The sequence below is a fragment of the Pristiophorus japonicus genome, chromosome 25 (assembly GCF_044704955.1).
Source record: "Pristiophorus japonicus isolate sPriJap1 chromosome 25, sPriJap1.hap1, whole genome shotgun sequence".
NCBI lineage: Eukaryota > Metazoa > Chordata > Chondrichthyes > Pristiophoridae > Pristiophorus > Pristiophorus japonicus.
This window is the reverse complement of record NC_092001.1, coordinates 9821036-9834146: the sequence shown is the minus strand read 5'-3', so window position 1 is coordinate 9834146 and position 13111 is coordinate 9821036. Positions and strand designations below refer to the sequence as shown.

General features: G+C 42.4%; 1 non-coding gene across 1 annotated transcript; it reads left to right on the top strand.

Moving 5' to 3' along the window:
- Nucleotides 1-12754: 12754 nt before the first annotated feature.
- trnaf-gaa (transfer RNA phenylalanine (anticodon GAA)) lies at nt 12755-12828 on the top strand. The gene has a single exon. It is a non-coding gene; the product is annotated as a tRNA-Phe (tRNA).
- The last annotated feature ends 283 nt before the right edge of the window (nt 12829-13111 follow it).

The window sequence follows — 13111 nt, the reverse complement described above, 5'->3', positions numbered from 1 at the left end:
CGAATATACTGCCTAATCCCACTTTCCAGCTCTTGGTCCATAACCCTGCATGTTATGGCACTTCAGTTGCACATCCAAATATTTTAAAGGTGCTAAAGCTTTCTGCGTGTACCACCTTTTCAGGTATTTAGTTGTAGACAACCACAACTCTTTGCCTGTGGAAGTTTCCCATCAGATCTCCTGTAAACTTTCTACAATTATTATAAATGTATGCCCCCTGGTTGTTGAGCCCTCTGCTAAGGAAAATAATCCGTTTCTCTCCATTATATCTAGTCCCTTTATGGGCACGGCCCCTTAGAAATAATAGATTGGACGTGGAAGGTGCACAGTTCATATTTACCAGAATGTTACCAGGGTGCCACAAGTTAAATTATGAGTTGAGGTTACATAAACTAGGTCTATACCCCCTGGAATATAGAAGGTTAAGTGGTGATTTCATTGAGGTTTTGAAGGTTTTGAAAAGAATTGATAAGATAGAGAGAGATAAAGCTTTTTTCACCGTTCGTGGGGGAGTTTACGACAACGGGACATAATGTTAAAATCAGAGACATGCCATTCTGTAGAGAAGTTAAGAAAATCTTCTTCTCGCAAAGGGTGGTGGATTTATCTTCTACAAAAAGCAGGATATGCAAGCTCAATTAAAATTGGTAATTTTAGATCGATAGTTTTACCGAGACACTGGTTTTCATGATGTGGAGACAATGCAGATGGATCGAGTTAAGATAGATCTCAGCCAAGAATTAATGGAATGGCCATTAGGTACAAGGGGCGGAATGGCGTAATCCTGTTCCTATGTTTAGTCAATTGGCAGAACACCTATTATAATGAGAGAAACGCTGTCGTGAAGGGTGAATTATAAATATATGATGTGCAGAGATTATGGACCGCTTCCACGCTTTCAAAACAAACAAGCATTAAGTCTAAATGGCAAACCAGTTGGTTGAACATTTACTTGGAGTGGGTTGGAACCCACGCAGACACACATCAGTTGGATTTTAATTCCAACACCTTAACAACTCAGCCATCCTGGTGATGAACACGCTGCTGTGCAATGCTTGAAAATTCGGCACATCACTTGCAGACTCAAAATTTAGTTTTCAGCGCTGAGCAAACTACACATCTGCATACTCTGCAAACGTGGGAGGATATGTACCTTGTGTTTAACTGTGGACGGTGAAAATCTGAACCGCAAAAGCACAGTACTTAGGCAAATAACGCATTGAACTGATCGTCCATAACTATACAACAAACCCCCTTGCTTTAACCCACAGAACATGTAATCTTCCCGTCAACACTGAACATTTTTGAATGAATAATGTTAAAATCCACGTCAACCACCCAGTATCAGCAAGCTCAGATTGAACCAGCGCTTAAAGGGTTAACTCATAAGCTACGGAGTAAATTGATGTGGGAAGTGATGGAGAGTGTAACAGACGGAAAGTTATATTAGGACGGATAAACAAATCCCCAATGAGAAAAGCTTACAGAAATTCATTGAAACTGAGTTAGACATAAAGCGAGACTGATAGATGAAAAAAAAGTCAGAATCAGAGAGAAATAGAATGAATCATAGAGAGAGAAAAAGTGAAAAAGTACATTAAATGTGGGAAAATCCCTGCGGGCACGGCCGAGAATTAAAACAGTGAACTGAAGTTTACAGAAGCATAAAATGGCACACTTTCCCCAGAGCCCTGCAAACTGTTCGCCATCAATTATTTACCCAATTCCCTTCTAGAAGTGGTCACCCTGCAGCTTAGGAGTGTGCAGGTAGAGCGGGAGTGGTTGACCAGAAGACATAGAAACATAGAAACATAGAAACATAGAAAATAGGTGCAGGAGGAGGCCATTCGGCCCTTCGAGCGTGCACCGCCGTTCAATGGCTGATCATTCCATCAGTACCTCTTTCCTGCTTACTCTCCATACCCTTTGAACCCCTTAGCCATAAGGGTCACATCTAACTCCCTCTTGAATATATCCACTGAACTGGCATCAACAACTCTCTGCGGCAGGAAATTCCATAGTTTAACAACTCGCTGAGTGAAGAACTTTCTCCTCATCTCAGTCCTATATGGCCTTCCCCTTATCCTAAGACTATGTCCCCTGGTTCTAGACTTCCCCAATATCGGGAACATTCTCGCCGCATCTCACCTGTCCAGTCCCGTCAGAATATTTCATGTTTCTATGAGAACCCCTCTCATCCTTCTAAACTCCAGTGAATGAAGGTCAAGTTGATCCAGTTCCTCTACATATGGCAGTCCAGCCATCCCTGGAATTAATCTGGTGAACTTTCGCTGCACTGGCTCAATAGCAAGAACGTCCTTCCTCAGATTAGGAGACCAAAACTGAACAGAATATTCCCGGTGAGGACTCATTAAGGCCTGCAGAACTGCAATAAGACCTCCCAGCTCCTATACTCAAATCCCCGAGCTATGAAGGCCAACATACCATTTGCCTTCTTCACAGCCTGTTGTACCAGCATGCCAACCTTCAATGACTGATGAGCCATGACACCCAGGGCTCATTGCACCTCCCCTTTTCCTATTGTGCCACAACTCAGATAATATTCTGCCTTCGTGTTTTTGCCCCCAAAATGGATAACCTCAAATTTATCCACATTATACTGCATCTGCCATGCATTTTACCACTCACCTAACCTGTCCAAGTCACCCTGCAGCCTCGTATCATCCCCCTCACAACTCACACCGCCATCCTGTTCAGTGTCACCTGCAAACTTGGAGATATTACACAAATTCCTTCATCCAAATCGTTAATGTATATTTTAAAGAGCCGGGGTCCCAACACTGAGCCCTGTGGCACTCAACCAGTCACTGCCTGCTATTCTGAAAATGGCCTGTTTATCTCGACTCTCTGCTTCCTGTCTGCCAACCAGTTCTCTGTCCACGTCAGTGCATTACCCAGAATACCATGTGCTTTGATTTTGCACACCAATCTCCTGCGCGGGACCTTGTCAAAACCTTTTCTAAGTCGATATACACCACGTCCACTGTTTTTCCTTTGTCTACACAGCTAGTTACATCCTTCAAAAATTCCAGAAGATTCGTCAAGCATAATTTCGCTTTCATAAATCCATGCTGACTTGCACCGATCCTGTCACTGCTTTCCAAATGTGCTGCTATTTCATCCTTAATGATTGATTCCAACATTTTCACCACTACTGAAGTCAGGCTAACCAGTGTCTAATTACACGTTTACTCTCTCCATCCTTTTTTAAAAAGTGGTGTTACATTTGCTACCCTCCAGTCCATAGGAACTGATCCAGATTCGATAGATTGTTGTAAAATGATCACCAATGCATCCACTATTTCTTGGAATACTTCCTTAAGTACCCTGGAATGCAGACTATCAGGCCCCGGGGATTTATCAGCCTTCGATTCCATCAATTTCCCGAACACAGTTTCCTGCCTGATAAGGATATCTTTCAGTTCCTCCTTCTCACTAGACCGACTGTCCCCTAGTACATTCGCGAGGTTATTTGTGTCTTCCTTCGTGAAGACAGAACCGAAGTATTTGTTCAATTGGTCTGCCATTTCTTTGTTCCCCTTTTATCAACTCACCTGAATCATACTGCAAGGGACCTACTTTTGTCTTCACAAATGTTTTTCTCTTCACATATTTGTAGAAGCTTTTGCAGTCAGTATTTTGTTCCCTGCAATGTTCCTCTCGTACACTATTTTCCCCCTCTTAATTAAACCCTTAGTCCTCCTCTATTCAATTCTAAATGTCTCCCATTCCTCAGGTTTGTTAAATATTTTATTTAATGTATTTGCGTCTTCCTTGCTTTTAACACTATCATTAAGTTGCCTTTTTAGCCACGGTCGAGCCACCTTCCCCGTTTTATTCTTACTCCAGTCAGAGATGTACTGAATAGGAGCACGAGGCAGTTAGTGATCGAGACCCCGCGTCCATCTCGCTCGTCAACAGGTATTACCTTATGAGTACTGGTGTGGAGATAGTGCATCTGGTGATTGCAGCGAGATCCACATCCACGGCACCACAGGTGGCTCAGCTGCACAGAGGAGGAGGGAGAAGAATGGCAGAGCTATAACGATAGGGGATTCAATAGTCAGTGCAGCAGACAGGCGTTTCTGCAGCCGCAGACGTGACTCCAGGATGGGATGTTGCCTCCCTGGTGCCAGGGTTAAGGCCGTCACCGAGTGGCTGTTGGACGGAGTATAAATCAAGAAATAATGGAGGTTTGTAAAAATGGAACGGCAATAATCATAGGTGATTTTAACTTTCCTTTTTACTGGATAAACCTAATTTGTCAGGGTAGCATAGAGGAGGCGTTCATCAAGTGTATCGGGGATAGTTTACTTCTACGGAGTGCAACAGCATAGACTTGCATTTGTGAGTTTGGCAAGTGGGTGAGTTTTAAGTGTTATTCTCTTTAAACCATTTGGAGGCTGGACTAAATTGCTAGTGGCAATTGCCAGTAGCTTCTAAGTAAGTAGCAGTTTAATTTAAAGGAGAAAAGTTAAATAGTTGGGAATCTTTCAGGTTTCGGCAGAGAAAAACAAGGTTACTCTCAGTCGGAGGCAATTAGCAGCTAGTTAAAAACAGTTCTGTAAACGACTGACCAGTAGTGAGTCATCTGACCTAGATACAGTTTAAAAAGAGGCAGCTCGTGCAGAGCACGGAGTGCAACAGCATAGAGTGACATTTGTGAGCTTGGAAAGTGGGTGAGTTCAGGCAAGTGGGGGTGGCCGGTGCTGTTTTGGCTTGTTTTTCCTACCAGTGCTGACATTAGAGCAGCTGATAAGGAGTGCATGAGTAGGAGACGGAGGCCCAGGCACCAGCCCAACCAGTTGCAGACAAAGATAGAGGGGTGCGAAAACGAGAGGTGACGTCACAGCCAAGTAGATAAGTGGTTGGATGTTCGACTGATAAGTATAACTCTCTTTTAGACTGAATTTTAGATTGGTTTAATTGGCAGCGAACTACTAAGTAGCTGTTTGGTTGTTAATTAAATTTTAATAAGTAAATTAATTTAAGGGTTAAGTTATGGCAGTCGAGCTCGGACCCGTGTCATGCTCCTCCTGTGCTAGGTGGGAAGTCAGGCCTGGCTACTATGTGTGCGGGAAGTGTGTCAAGCTGCAGCTCCTGACAGACCACATGACGGCACTGGAGCGGCCGATGGACTCACTCTGGAGAATGCGCGATGCTGAGAATTTTGTGCAAAGCACATTTCGTGAGTTGGTCACATCGCAGGTAAGGTTTGGACAGATAGTGATTTGGTGATCAAGAGACAAGGCAAGAGCAGGGAGGTAGTGCAGGAATCCCCTGTGGTCATCTCCCACCAAAACATATATACCGTTTTGGATACTGTTGGGGGAGATGTCTTACAAGGGAAAGGCACCCTGGTGCAAGGGTCAAGGATATCTCGGAGCGGCTGCAGAGCATTCTGGAGAGGGAGGGTGAACAGCCAGTTGTCACGGCACATGTAGGTACCAAGATATAGGTAAGAAGTGGGAAGAGGTCCTACAAGCTGAATTTAGGGAGCTTAGAGCTAAATTAAAAAGTAGGACTTCAAAGGTAGTAATCTCTGGATTGCTACCAGTGCCACGTTCTAAACAGAGTAGAGGGAGCAGTATAGTTAGAATAAATACGTGGCTTGAGCAGTGGTGCAAGAGGGAGGGATTCAAATTCCTGGGATGGCATCACGTGAATGACATTTAATCACGACCCCGTCATCAGAAATCTTTGCAGAGATGCTGCCTGACTGGCTGAGTATATCCAACATTTTCTGATTTCATTTCAGATTTACAGGATTCGCATTCCTTTGTTTTTGAAACTAAAAAGTAACATAAGTTAACGTCATTGGGGAATCGAAATTCAGTACCTTTCTTCAATGGCAAACGTGTGTCATAGGTGGTGTGTATCATCCCTGCTGCCAGCGAAAGAACATCACTGAGTGGGTACAAAACATTTTTCGGGCTGAAGGGGAGCAGCATAAGCCGTTAGCTTGGTGCTAACCAATGACATAAGGAAACAAGGGGATGAGTTCCTTCAGTCAGAGTTTCAGGTGCAATTGAGGAAATTAATGAGCAGGAACACAGAGGTATTCTATGGATTATTCCCAGTGCCCGGCGCTATTGAGTTTAGAAATAGCAACGTGTGTCTGGATAAACGGTGCACAAAGTTGGACTACTGAATCCTGGGGCATTGGGAACAGTTCTGGCGGAGGAGGGACCTGTTGCAGTAGGTCGGGTTGTACATCAACAGAGATTGGACCAAATTCGTCGCAGGAAGTTTAACAACTGGGGCTGGTGAGTGGTTGAATTAATTTAGCAGTGGATTTGTGTACCAGGCTGAAACATCTGTCGATGTTGTAATTATGCCTTTATACATAGGTCCAAATGATTACAAGATATCAAATATAGCAGTGAACGTGGTCTCAGACAGCGCATTTCAGCGCATCCTTGTGAAACGATATACGACGGCACAGCCAAACTTTCCCTTACACCGAGCACATGCACAGGAAACACAGGCACAGCAGAATTTGCTGAGCACCGTAGAGAGTAAAATGTTCTTTGATCAGTGATAGCTCTAAATATATTTTGGTGTCTCTGTGTTAATTTATAATTTGTTCTGTGGGATATAAATATATTTTTGTATATCCGTGTCAGTGTTTATGTATATGAATACTACAACGTTATTTATAATAGTATTATGGCGAAACTGTGCTTGTTATGAATGTATTTACTGTGTATATATCTGTATCTATGTTACTTGTAAATACCTCGCAAATAAACGTAAATATAATTATAACATAGATATACTTGGAGATAAATTCATAAAGAAAACAGACATAAAAACAAATACATTTATAATAACACAGAGATGAACACAAATAATTTGATTATCAAGGTTCCACACAATTTTATTTACATCTCACAGATAGATGCACAAATATATTTATACATTTCCTGCATGGACATCCAAATTCATGAGAAATAACAAAACATTACACCCAAAAATAAAACACGTCTATGGCGCAAATTCATGGAGTCATATTAACTGAAGGCTTCATGCAGAGAACCGGCACAGACACGATGGGATGAAAAGCTTCCTTCTGTGCTGAATGATTCGATGAATCGTTTTCTTCTTGCTTGAAAGACAGGTAGAACAGGCAGCTGTATGATGAGAGCACCGAGACCATAATTTGTGCAGATACAGTGGCGCAATTGGTTAGCGTGCCGTACTTCTATTAAATTACGGGCCCGGGAAATGCAGAGGTTGTGAGTTCGAGCCTCACCTACAGCCACCAATGCTCTTATTTCTAATGTTCGTACTTTTCAGAGTCTGTGGCTGTTTTGTATTTGTCCATCTCTCTTGTCGATTCCGCCATATGCCCCGCTGCTGTCTGTCTCTCTCACTGCGGTCACCTCAGTGTCAATCTATGGGTTATTTCTGAATGAATACCCGTGTCTGTTCCCGATATGAAATAAATGAGGGCATCAAACAGTTCGTCATCTGACACTACGGAACTAATGAGCCAACATTTCTAACAAGATATAGTTTATTGTCAAAATAACAGTCCATCGAACAGAATAGGTTCAATTATGTACAAAACCAAACTATGATCACAATGTGTTTCCAAAAAGCCGCTTTTTATTACTTTGTCGCAAGCGCTACCATTGTAGCTCAAGGAGTTTCATTAGTAATAAACATAGAAATTAAACAATGAAACGGTAGAGATGGTTCTGAGACTGTCGAATGCCCTTCCCAGAGCAACATTTAAAACAAGGTTTAAAAACTGGCAGCATGCAGGAGGAAGGGAAGAGCGGAAAGAGAGCCACAGAAAAGCCACGGGAGTTTCGGAAGTTTAGGGAGTTTTTCGATGACCACAGCATAATTGCGCACAGCACGGATATTGTTGCTGTTAAGGATGAATAAAATGCAACGTTTGTTTGCAGCTCTTTCTGTTTCTGTCACTTTTAACTAACTAATTCTTAATTCCATTTGGCTGCGATGATTCCATAAATGTTTGTATCCTTGCCCAACAAAAATCGATCAATGTGAATTTTCAAAATATCAATTGACCCCCAGCCTCGATAGATTTTTCGGGGAGGAATTATAAGACAGGTGCAACAGGCAGCTGCATAATGGGAGCATTAATACCACACAGCATCCGCACGCACTTCTGGCAATGGAATCGGATAGGACGCTGTACTTGTATGGTAGTGCAAGCTTCGGAGAAAAGCCGAGGTTGTGAGTTCGGGCATCACCGAGAACAGTTGATGGCTTTGCTTATCACATTTCCACAGGAATCGAAGGTACAATTCATCTATCCCCAAACGTTATCGACATATTCGCGGTTTTATTCCAGCACTTAGTTTCCTCTTTTTAACAATATTGCAACGGAGGATTAGAGTTATACTTATTTTTGGGATGGAGTGGAGGCGTTTTGACATTTAATCAGTAACTCTGATGTACAGAATAATGTGCCGGAAACACACTCGATTTCAAATAGAAGATATATAAACGCATTGGTTATCTCTACTTAATTCCTGCACCACATTCAACAGAAACAAGGATTTTCCTGAACATTTCGCTATAAATGTTGTGCTCAGTGTTACAATGATTCGTGAATTAGAATTCTCGCTGATTCTGTTCTATAGAAACATTTAAACTTGTCGATTCAAGTCCTATCAAAGTCCAAATAAGAATTAATAGAATGGTTACCGCACAGCAGGAGGCCATTCGCCCCATCGAGAGCGTGCCAGCTCTCAGCTAGTCACACTCCCCTTTCCTTTCCCCATAGGACAGTGTTGGCTGGTTCCGAGACTGGAAAGTATAAGGTTGCAGCAAACTGCAACTGTCTGCGACAGCCGGAAGATTTATTTATTTTGGGCCTGAAATTCACTCAGCCTGAAAACCTGCTCGCCGCTACACTGGTTAAAGCTCCATTCAGTGTTCGAATAAATAATAACTCTAGCTGCCGGGCTACATTTCCCTCTCTTAGAACCTGAGAGATCCGCCAGGGAGGAAGGCAGGTTTAAGCTTTCACCCAATTTTCTTTTACGTTTTTCAACATTTCAAGGGAGCAAAAGGTTTTCCCCTCAATCTGCAATGATCTTTTCTGTTATTGTCGTCGCATGCATCTTTCTATCTCTCCCTATCTCTGTCTCTTGTATTTCTCTTGTTTTCGCTGACTGACTTCTCAGGCTTCAATGGACGGCCTTGGCTGATCTAACCTGCAACGAGGGCAGAAATGGATAATGAAAGACCTGGGCTATAGGCCAGGAATGGTGTAAATCCGGTGCAAATATCTTCACAGATATGTTCCTTCGCGCTCGCAGTGAAATAAAGCAGCACCGATTACAGTTTTCTTCAGGTAGAGTGTAACTTATGAGGATGCCGAGACAGACGATAATATAGAGCTATTAATGCTGCAAAATGTTATTTGATAATACAGGTCGCTTATTCAAAACTAGCTTTGTGAAGACATTCGAATATTGTTGACTTGGAATAGGCAAAAGTGCTCGCACGGCAGTTGGATGCCTGTGTCCAGTTGGAAAGCTATCTGAATGAACATACAGAACATTGACTTTCTGCTGAGCAGACCATGAGACTCCTTTTCGAACATGATTCTCCAGTCCCGCTAAGAGGGGATTAAGCATCATGAGAGAGGGATGGGACTGTGTCCAAATGTAAAATATGAATGTACGGGTCATTTACCCTTCCTTAAAGAACAATAATGTTTCAGTTCTAGTTTTTGTTGCAAAAGTTTCTCGCCCCACCCTCAATTCGGCCCAGGGATGAGCCGAGACGGTCACGAGGAGTTAATACAATTCCTCCAGTCAGTTAATTCAGTGGGCATATCAAGAAAAAATAAGAAATCACCGTGACTTAGTCAGTGAGCGCACAGCACAATGGATAAGGTGTTTATTTATGGTATGTACCATAATGTTATCACGAAATTGCAGTTTTGAGGAGATTTGGATTCAAAGCCTAATTTATGTAATATTCAGTCAAATGCTTGGAAGGTTTATCAGCAACAAACGCTTAACACAGTAAATGAGCACAATCCATTAGCAGTCCATCGCCTTTAATCTCATCGACCATCTAGGTCAACTCAGCTATTCCATTTCAGGCGTTTTGCATCCATACAGAAATACGTGGCAACAAGTCCCCATCACGACGTGTCCTGCCCGTGCACCCAGATCGACAATGTTGAAAATGTACAATCAGCTTCTGTAAGCAAATGGCCTTCAGTTACTACAGGATGCCCGTGAAATGTCTCCTCAAAAGATGAAGTGCAAGCCCCTTTTAATGAGACCAGACAGCCTGACCACGCCATTTTAAAACCGACCAATGCAGAACACTCTACAGTTCGACGACATTAGGTGTACTGTGTGCAATTCTGGTCGCCATATTAAAAAGAAGATAGCAAGGCACTGGATAGCTGCAGAGAAGATGGTATACTATCAGGAAGGAATCGACAGGCTCAATTTATTTTGTCGTGAAACGAGAAATCTAAGGGATGACCTATTAGAGCTCTTTAATATCTTGAAAGTTTTGTTAGAATAGATACAGAGTGTTTCCACTTGCAGGGAAGAGTATTACTAGAGATCATCAGTGTAAGAAAAATCAGCAACAAATCAAATTGGGAATTAAGAAGAAACTTATTTTCGCAGAGAGTGGTCAGAATGTAAAAGTCGCTATCACCAGAGTTGTTGAATCTAATATTATAGATGCATGTAAGGAACGGTTAGATAAATATATGAGGGAGAACTGAATGGAGGGATATGCTGATAGTGCTGGATGCGGAAAGACGGGAGGATGCTCCAGTGGTTCACAAACGTCGATATTGACAGGTTGGGCTGACTAGCCTATTTTTGCACTGACTATCCTATCTAATCATGTGAATTCGACACCCATGTTTCCAATCAAAAGCCAACTTCTCACAACTTTCAGACCTAGAGGAAATGACACTGATTAATACTCCTGATTTAGGGTGTTTCAAAAAGATGTCAGGATTGATGCTCCTTAAAACCTACCTCATTGACCAAGCTTTTGAGCATCTGCCGTAAGTTATCTTTTATGTGGTTCAGTGTCAGCATAATTTGATTTATCTTAAGCTTTCGCGGAGCGCCCTGTAACGTCTTACTATGTTAAAGGAGCTACATAAATGCAAGTTGTTGTTGTGTTAATATTTACATCTTTGTCTCCCTGTTTCAGGTTTCAAAGAAAACGTCCTAGTTGAGAAGCATGTACGGCCGAGTTCCCCGAGTTCAAGATACTCCAGATAGGGGAAAAAAAATCTCAGCATTTAAACTGCCAGTCCCCTTTAGAATCGTGTATGTTTTACTAAGAGCACCTCTCATTCTTCTGAACTCCAGAGTTTATGGACCCATGTTACACAATCTTTCAACATAAGACAGCCCTCTCATCACAGGAATCAATACAGTGAACCTTTGTTGTACTGACTCCAAAGCAAATATATCCTTCCTTAGATAAGGAGATCAAAATACCCAGTTGTTGCTAGACTTCCATACACTTACACTCCAACACGCTGACAATATTGCCCTCCTTATTACCTGCATGCTAGCATTCTGTGTTTCTTGTATGAGGCCACCCACGTCTTTCTGAACACCACCTTAAAACTTTCCCACAGTTTCAAAAATATTCTGTATTTTATTATTTCTTCCATAACCTCACATTTTCCTACATCATACTCCATATTGTACCTTACTACCCACTCAAGAAGTCTATCTATCTTCTCCTCACAGCTCACTATCCCACCTAGCATTGTATCGGCAGCAAATGTGGATACATTACATTCGGTCCCTTCATTCAGTCATTAATATAGATTGTAAATAGCTGAGACTGCAGCACTGATCCTTGTGGCACTCCACCATTTAGAGCCTGCCAACCTGAAAAAGACCCGTTTATCCCTGCACTCTGTTTGCTATCCGTTAACTAGTCCTCTATCCATGCAAATACATCATCTCCAAACCAATCATTCCTTAACTTGTGTAACAACATTTTATGTGGCACCTTATTGAACACCTTTTAGAAATCCAACTATACTACATCCAGTGGTTCTCCTTTATCTACCCTTCCAGTTACATCCTTAAAAACTCTAATAAATATGTCAAACATGATTTCCCTTTCAAAAAACTATGTTGACTGCCGAATGATGTTATGATATGATGTTCTTATTGGTACTGCAAAAATGGCCAGCAGGCTCTAACCTTTGTCTATGATTGGTCCGCTTGGGGGATACACCAAATCCTGAATTTCTGGAATGTGTAAATTGAACCACACATCCCAAGGTACCACTGACTTTGCAAATTATAACTCGAAGTACTTTGACTTCCTTAAGGAAAAGGGGACAGAGCACCCAAGAAGTCAGGAAGGGCCAGCCAAAGTGCCTTACCCCAGTCCAATCACATCCCTCCCCAGCCGATGTGCCTTACCACAGTCCAAGTGCAAGCCAACCCAGCTGACGTGCCTTACACCAGGCCAAGTGCATCCCTCTACCAGCGGAAGTGCGTTATCCCATTCCACGTGCATGCCTACCCTAGCCGTTGCAGTTTGGAAAACTGCAAATGTAACGCCCCTATTCAAAAAAGGAGGCAGACAAAAAGCAGGAAACTTTAGACCAGTTAGCTTAACATCTGTGGTTGGGAAAATATTGGAGTCCATTATTAAAGGAGCAGTAGCAAGACATTTGGAAAAGCAAAATTCGGTCTGGCAGAGTCAAAATTCGGTCTGGCAGAATCCGGCCGAAATTGCTCAGTTGGGACGAGCGTTAGACTGAAGATCTAAAGGTCCCTGATTCAATCCCGGGTTTTGGCAATATCTGGTGATTTGCGTTTCCGATATTTTCATCGGAGACTCTAGTTTTCTGTCGAGCCAGTGCTTGAGGGATGGGCTGTTCAGCGGTTGCGTGATACTAATTTCTATGTTTCTATAGATGGAGTCCTTACTACGAGGGGAATCAAGGGGTATGGTGAGAAAGCAGGAATGGGGTACTGAAGTTGCATGTTCAGCCATGAACTCATTGAATTGCGGTGCAGGCTAGAAGGGCCGAATGGACTACTCCTGCACCTATTTTCTATGTTTCTATGTTTCTAACATG